The sequence below is a fragment of the Bombina bombina genome, chromosome 1 (genome assembly GCF_027579735.1).
Source record: "Bombina bombina isolate aBomBom1 chromosome 1, aBomBom1.pri, whole genome shotgun sequence".
NCBI classification, from domain to species: Eukaryota; Metazoa; Chordata; class Amphibia; order Anura; family Bombinatoridae; genus Bombina; species Bombina bombina.
In genome coordinates, this window is record NC_069499.1 from 564,065,969 (window position 1) to 564,073,468 (window position 7,500).

General features: G+C 41.2%; 1 protein-coding gene across 1 annotated transcript in view; it reads left to right on the forward strand.

The window, feature by feature from the left end:
• SUMO3 (small ubiquitin like modifier 3) overlaps positions 1-7,500 on the forward strand; it is a 53,225-nt gene that overhangs the window by 27,338 nt on the left and 18,387 nt on the right. The gene's annotated exons all lie outside the window — the stretch shown is intronic.

Consider the following 7,500-nt stretch of genomic DNA (forward strand, 5'->3'; position numbering starts at 1 on the left):
AATATTTTGCTGCAGTGTATAGTTGACCTACTATGTGTCCATTAAACATATACTTTCATACTTAAAATGTTGGATACATTATTTTTACTTTTTATGGTCTAGCTCTTCTGAGTTGGCATTTAGTCTGTTAGACTAGCAAATGCCTGATGTTTTGTTGAAGCGTGAATTCTTGGGGGGAAAAAAATAAAATTTTGTACACTTTTCAGAACTAATCTGAATGATGTGGCAGACTAACTCTAAATTTAAAATTCAAAATTGCCATCAGTGGATCCAAATTTTAATACAAGGCCTTATCAAATTGCTTTCTAAATATCAACGCTAGTAGTCCAAACCATGTCTTAAATGTTGCTTGATAGAAGTGACTTCTTGGAGTACTTTTTTCAGTTTAAAAAAGAAAAGTAAAAAGATGTATAAAAATGTAATGCTGCTTTCAGTTTGACATGTTCAAGAGGTGTGTGTATATACAGTAGTACCGTCAAACTTTTATCAGTTGTTCTACCACATCTATAAAACCAAGGTGGTAGCTTTCAAGAAGATGGCAAAATTGTCTCCAGCAAGTATAATCAAATGGTAGATCATGATCTCCCAGAAAATTTGAAGTGCTTACTATATTTACAAAATGTATTTTTCCTTTATAACCCTGTAGCCATTTCGCCCTTAAGTTAAGAACAAAGCTATAAAAGGTTTCTAAAATATAGTATAGCTTGAGTTATAAAATGAGTGCTTTGTATTAGAAAATCATGATTTGGCACAGTGACATAACATATAGTAGAAAATATATACAGTTCAATAAAAATAAAATATATTAAAACTAATGTATTACATTGTAACCATTTTTACATATTACATAAAACCAAGGATACTTGTATAAAGTTTGAAGATCCGCCAATGTAGTGAGTCCACTTTCTTTTCTTTGTTCTGATCAGACTGACAAACGCAATGCATTTCAGTGTTCCACCTCTTCATTAGGTCAATGGACTTGCACATGCTCAGTAGCTTGTTGGCTCCACAGAAATCATTCATATAAAAACTGCACAATTTAAAAATTGAACTACATTGAAAAGTATTAAAACGGCATGATCTATCTGAATCATTAGGTTTTTTTTTTTTACTTTAGTGTCCCTTTTTAATGTCTGGTCAATCCTGGTCCAAAGAAATCACAATTTAACAGCTCTATATGACATTACATAATTATTTAAAGGGACATAATACTCGTATGCTAAATCACTTGAAACTGATGCAGTATAACTGTAAAAAGCTGACAGGAAAATATAACCTGAGCATCTCTATGTAAAAAACATAATTTATGCTTACCTGATAAATTTATTTCTCTTGTAGTGTATCCAGTCCACGGATCATCCATTACTTATGGGATATTAACTCCTCCCCAACAGGAAGTGCAAGAGGATTCACCCAGCAGAGCTGCTATATAGCTCCTCCCCTAACTGCCATTACCAGTCATTCGACCGAAAACATGCAGAGAAAGGAAAACCATAGGGTACAGTGGTGACTGTAGTTTAATGGAAAAATTACCTGCCTTAAAGTGACAGGGCGGGCCGTGGACTGGATACACTACAAGAGAAATAAATTTATCAGGTAAGCATAAATTATGTTTTCTCTTGTTAAGTGTATCCAGTCCACGGATCATCCATTACTTATGGGATACCAATACCAAAGCTAAAGTACACGGATGACGGGAGGGACAGGCAGGCTCTTTATACGGAAGGAACCACTGCCTGAAGAACCTTTCTCCCAAAAACAGCCTCCGAAGAAGCAAAAGTGTCAAATTTGGAAAAAGTATGAAGAGAAGACCAAGTTGCAGCCTTGCAAATCTGTTCAACAGAAGCCTCATTCTTAAAGGCCCAAGTGGAAGCCACAGCTCTAGTAGAATGTGCTGTAATTCTTTCAGGAGGCTGCTGTCCAGCAGTCTCATAGGCTAACCGTATTATGCTACGAAGCCAAAAGGAGACAGAGGTAGCCGAAGCTTTTTGACCTCTCCTCTGACCAGAATAAACGACAAACAGGGAAGACGTTTGTCGAAAATCCTTAGTTGCCTGTAGATAAAATTTCAGGACACGGACTACATCTAGATTGTGTAGCAGACGTTCCTTTTTCGAAGAAGGATTAGGACACAAAGATGGAACCACAATCTCTTGATTGATATTCCTGTTAGTGACCACCTTAGGTAGGAACCCAGGTTTAGTACGCAGAACTACCTTGTCTGAATGAAAAATCAGATAAGGAGAATCACAATGTAAGGCAGATAACTCAGAGACTCTTCGAGCCGAGGAAATCGCCATTAAAAACAGAACTTTCCAAGATAACAACTTGATATCAATGGAATGAAGGGGTTCAAACGGAACCCCCTGTAAAACATTAACTAAGTTCAAACTCCATGGTGGAGCAACAGTTTTAAACACAGGCTTGATCCTAGCTAAAGCCTGACAAAAAGCTTGAACGTCCGGAACGTCTGACAGACGTTTGTGTAAAAGAATGGACAGAGCTGAAATCTGTCCCTTTAAGGAACTAGCGGATAAACCCTTTTCTAAACCTTCTTGTAGAAAAGACAATATCCTCGGAATCCTAACCTTACTCCATGAGTAACTCTTGGATTCGCACCAATATAAGTATTTGCGCCATATCTTATGGTAAATATTTCTGGTAACAGGCTTCCTAGCCTGTATTAAGGTATCAATAACTGACTCAGAAAAACCACGTTTTGATAAAATCAAGTGTTCAATTTCCAAGCAGTCAGCTTCAGAGAAATTAGATTTTGATGTTTGAAGGGACCCTGGATCAGAAGGTCCTGTTTCAGAGGTAGCGACCAAGGTGGACAGGATGACATGTCCACTAGATCTGCATACCAAGTCCTGCGTGGCCATGCAGGTGTTATTAGAATCACTGATGCTCTCTCCTGTTTGATTCTGGCAATCAATCGAGGAAGCATCGGGAAGGGTGGAAACACATAAGCCATCCCGAAGGTCCAAGGTGCTGTCAAAGCATCTATCAGAACCGCTCCCGGATCCCTGGATCTGGACCCGTAACGAGGAAGCTTGGCGTTCTGTCGAGACGCCATGAGATCTATCTCTGGTTTGCCCCAACGTCGAAGTATTTGGGCAAAGACCTCCGGATGAAGTTCCCACTCCCCCGGATGAAAAGTCTGACGACTTAAGAAATCAGCCTCCCAGTTCTCCACTCCCGGGATGTGGATTGCTGACAGGTGGCAAGAGTGAGACTCTGCCCAGCGAATTATCTTTGATACTTCCATCATTGCTAGGGAGCTTCTTGTCCCTCCCTGATGGTTGATGTAAGCTACAGTCGTGATGTTGTCCGACTGAAACCTGATGAACCCCCGAGTTGTTAACTGGGGCCAAGCCAAAAGGGCATTGAGAACTGCTCTCAATTCCAGAATGTTTATTGGTAGGAGACTCTCCTCCTGATTCCATTGTCCCTGAGCCTTCAGAGAATTCCAGACAGCGCCCCAACCTAGTAGGCTGGCGTCTGTTGTTACAATTGTCCAGTCCGGCCTGCTGAATGGCATCCCCCTGGACAGATGTGGCCGAGGAAGCCACCATAGAAGAGAATTTCTGGTCTCTTGATCCAGATTCAGAGTAGGGGACAAGTCTGAGTAATCCCCATTCCACTGACTTAGCATGCACAATTGCAGCGGTCTGAGAAGTAGACGTGCAAAGGGTACTATGTCCATTGCTGCTACCATTAAGCCGATCACCTCCATGCATTGAGCTACTGACGGGTGTTGAATGGAATGAAGGACACGGCATGCATTTTGAAGCTTTGTTAACCTGTCTTCTGTCAGGTAAATCTTCATTTCTACAGAATCTATAAGAGTCCCCAAGAAGGGAACTCTTGTGAGTGGAAAGAGAGAACTCTTCTTTTCGTTCACCTTCCATCCATGCGACCTTAGAAATGCCAGTACTAACTCTGTATGAGACTTGGCAGTTTGAAAGCTTGAAGCTTGTATCAGAATGTCGTCTAGGTACGGAGCTACCGCAATTCCTCGCGGTCTTAGTACCGCCAGAAGAGCACACAGAACCTTTGTGAAGATTCTCGGAGCCGTAGCCAATCCGAATGGAAGAGCTACAAACTGGTAATGCCTGTCTAGAAAGGCAAACCTTAGATACCGGTAATGATCTTTGTGAATCGGTATGTGAAGGTAAGCATCCTTTAAATCCACTGTGGTCATGTACTGACCCTTTTGGATCATGGGTAAAATTGTCCGAATAGTTTCCATTTTGAACGATGGAACTCTTAGGAATTTGTTTAGGATCTTTAAATCCAAGATTGGCCTGAAAGTTCCCTCTTTTTTTGGGAACCACAAACAGATTTGAGTAAAACCCTTGTCCTTGTTCCGACCGCGGAACCGGATGGATCACTCCCATTAATAAAAGATCTTGTACGCAGCGTAGAAACGCCTCTTTCTTTATTTGGTTTGTTGACAACCTTGACAGATGAAATCTCCCTCTTGGGGGAGAGAATTTGAAGTCTAGAAGGTATCCCTGAGATATGATCTCTAACGCCCAGGGATCCTGGACATTTCTTGCCCATGCCTGGGCGAAGAGAGAAAGTCTGCCCCCCACTAGATCCGTTCCCGGATCGGGGGCCCTCGATTCATGCTGTCTTAGGGGCAGCAGCAGGTTTCCTGGCCTGCTTGCCCTTGTTCCAGGACTGGTTAGGTCTCCAGCCTTGTCTGTAGCGAGCAACAGCTCCTTCCTGTTTTGGTGCAGAGGAAGTTGATGCTGCTCCTGCTTTGAAATTACGAAAGGAACGAAAATTAGACTGTCTAGCCTTAGGTTTGGCTCTGTCTTGAGGCAGGGCATGGCCTTTACCTCCTGTAATGTCAGCGATAATTTCTTTCAACCCGGGCCCGAATAAGGTCTGCCCTTTGAAAGGTATATTAAGCAATTTAGATTTAGAAGTAACGTCAGCTGACCAGGATTTTAGCCACAGTGCTCTGCGTGCCTGAATGGCGAATCCGGAATTCTTAGCCGTAAGTTTAGTTAAATGTACTACGGCATCTGAAATAAATGAGTTAGCTAACTTAAGGGCTTTAAGCTTGTGTGTAATCTCATCTAATGGAGCTGATTCAAGTGTCTCTTCCAGAGACTCAAACCAAAATGCTGCTGCAGCCGTGACAGGCGCAATGCATGCAAGAGGTTGCAATATAAAACCTTGTTGAACAAACATTTTCTTAAGGTAACCCTCTAACTTTTTATCCATTGGATCTGAAAAGGCACAGCTATCCTCCACCGGGATAGTGGTACGCTTAGCTAAAGTAGAAACTGCTCCCTCCACCTTAGGGACCGTTTGCCATAAGTCCCGTGTGGTGGTGTCTATTGGAAACATCTTTCTAAATATCGGAGGGGGTGAGAACGGCACACCGGGTCTATCCCACTCCTTAGTAACAATTTCAGTAAGTCTCTTAGGTATAGGAAAAACGTCAGTACTCGCCGGTACCCGCAAAATATTTATCCAACCTACACATTTTCTCTGGTATTGCAACTGTGTTACAATCATTCAGAGCCGCTAACACCTCCCCTAGTAATACACGGAGGTTTTCCAGCTTAAATTTAAAATTTGAAATATCTGAATCCAGTTTGTTTGGATCAGAACCGTCACCCGCAGAATGAAGCTCTCCGTCCTCATGTTCTGCAAATTGTGACGCAGTGTCTGACATGGCCCTAATATTATCAGCGCACTCTGTTCTCACCCCAGAGTGATCACGCTTACCTCTTAGTTCTGGTAATTTAGCCAAAACTTCAGTCATAACAGTAGCCATATCCTGTAATGTGATTTGTAATGGCCGCCCAGATGTACTCGGCGCTACAATATCACGCACCTCCCGAGCGGGAGATGCAGGTACTGACACGTGAGGCGAGTTAGTCGGCATAACTCTCCCCTCGTTGTTTGGTGAAATATGTTCAATTTGTACAGATTGACTTTTATTTGAAGTAGCATCAATACAGTTAGTACATAAATTTCTATTGGGCTCCACTTTGGCTTTAGCACATATAGCACAGATATCTTCCTCTGAATCAGACATGTTTAACACACTAGCAACTTGGAAATACTTTTCAAGTAATTTACTATAATATGAAAACGTACTGTGCCTATAAGAAGCACAGAAAAAGTTATGACAGTTGAAAATTAATAAACTGAAAAGTTATAGCATCAAATCTTTGTAAAAACACAATTTTAGCAAAGGATTGCTCCCATTAGCAAAGGATAACTAACCCTGATAGCAGAAAAAAAATACAGAAATAAACGTTTTTTTTTTATCACAGTCAACTACAATCTCACAGCTCTGCTGTGAGTGATTACCTCCCTCAAAACAAGTTTTGAAGACCCCTGAGTTCTGTAGAGATGAACCGGATCATGCAGGGAAGACAATAAACTTCTGACTGAATTTTTTGATGCGTAGCAAAAGCACCAAAAAAGGTCCCTCCCCCTCACACATAACAGTGAGAGAGATCAGTAAACTGTCATAAATTAAATAAAACGACTGCCAAGTGGAAAAAAATAGTGCCCAAAACATTTTTTCACCCAGTACCTCAGAAAATTAAACGATATTACATGCCAGCAAAAAAAGTTTAACATTAATAAATTGAGTGTTATTAAAAAGCCTCTTGCTAGTCCCTGCAAATTAGGCTAAAGTTTTATGCATACAGTATAATTCCAGTGAAGTGCCATTCCCCAGAATACTGAAGTGTAAAATATACATACATGACAGCCTGATACCAGTTGCTGCTACTGCAATTAAGGCTGAGTTTACATTATATCGGTATGGCAGAATTTTCTCATCAATTCCATTGTCAGAAAATAATAAGCTGCTACATACCTCTTTGCAGATTAATCTGCCTGCTGTCCCCTGATCTGAAGTTTACCTCTCCTCAGATGGCCGAGAAACAGCAATATGATCTTAACTACTCCGGCTAAAATCATAGAAAAACTCGGGTAGATTCTTCTTCAAATTCTACCAGAGAAGGAATAACACACTCCGGTGCTATTATAAAATAACAAACTTTTGATTGAAGGTATGAAACTAAGTATAATCACCACAGTCCTCTCACACATCCTATCCGTTGGGTGCAAGAGAATGACTGGTAATGGCAGTTAGGGGAGGAGCTATATAGCAGCTCTGCTGGGTGAATCCTCTTGCACTTCCTGTTGGGGAGGAGTTAATATCCCATAAGTAATGGATGATCCGTGGACTGGATACACTTAACAAGAGAAAAGGAAGACATTTTACCTCACAAGTTCCTCAGCTCAGCAGAGTAAATTCTGTGTAAAAAGTTATACTCTGCTGCTGCCTAGCTGCAGGTAAAAAAAAAAATGAATGAAGATATGAACAGCAGCCAATCGGCATCAACAGTGCTGAGGTCATGAACTCTTTTACTGTAATCTCATGAGATTTCATTGTAAACTTCCTTAAGCTGAATAGGGAAATAAGATGAGTGCACGTAAGCTCGCTCCTTCCGCTGT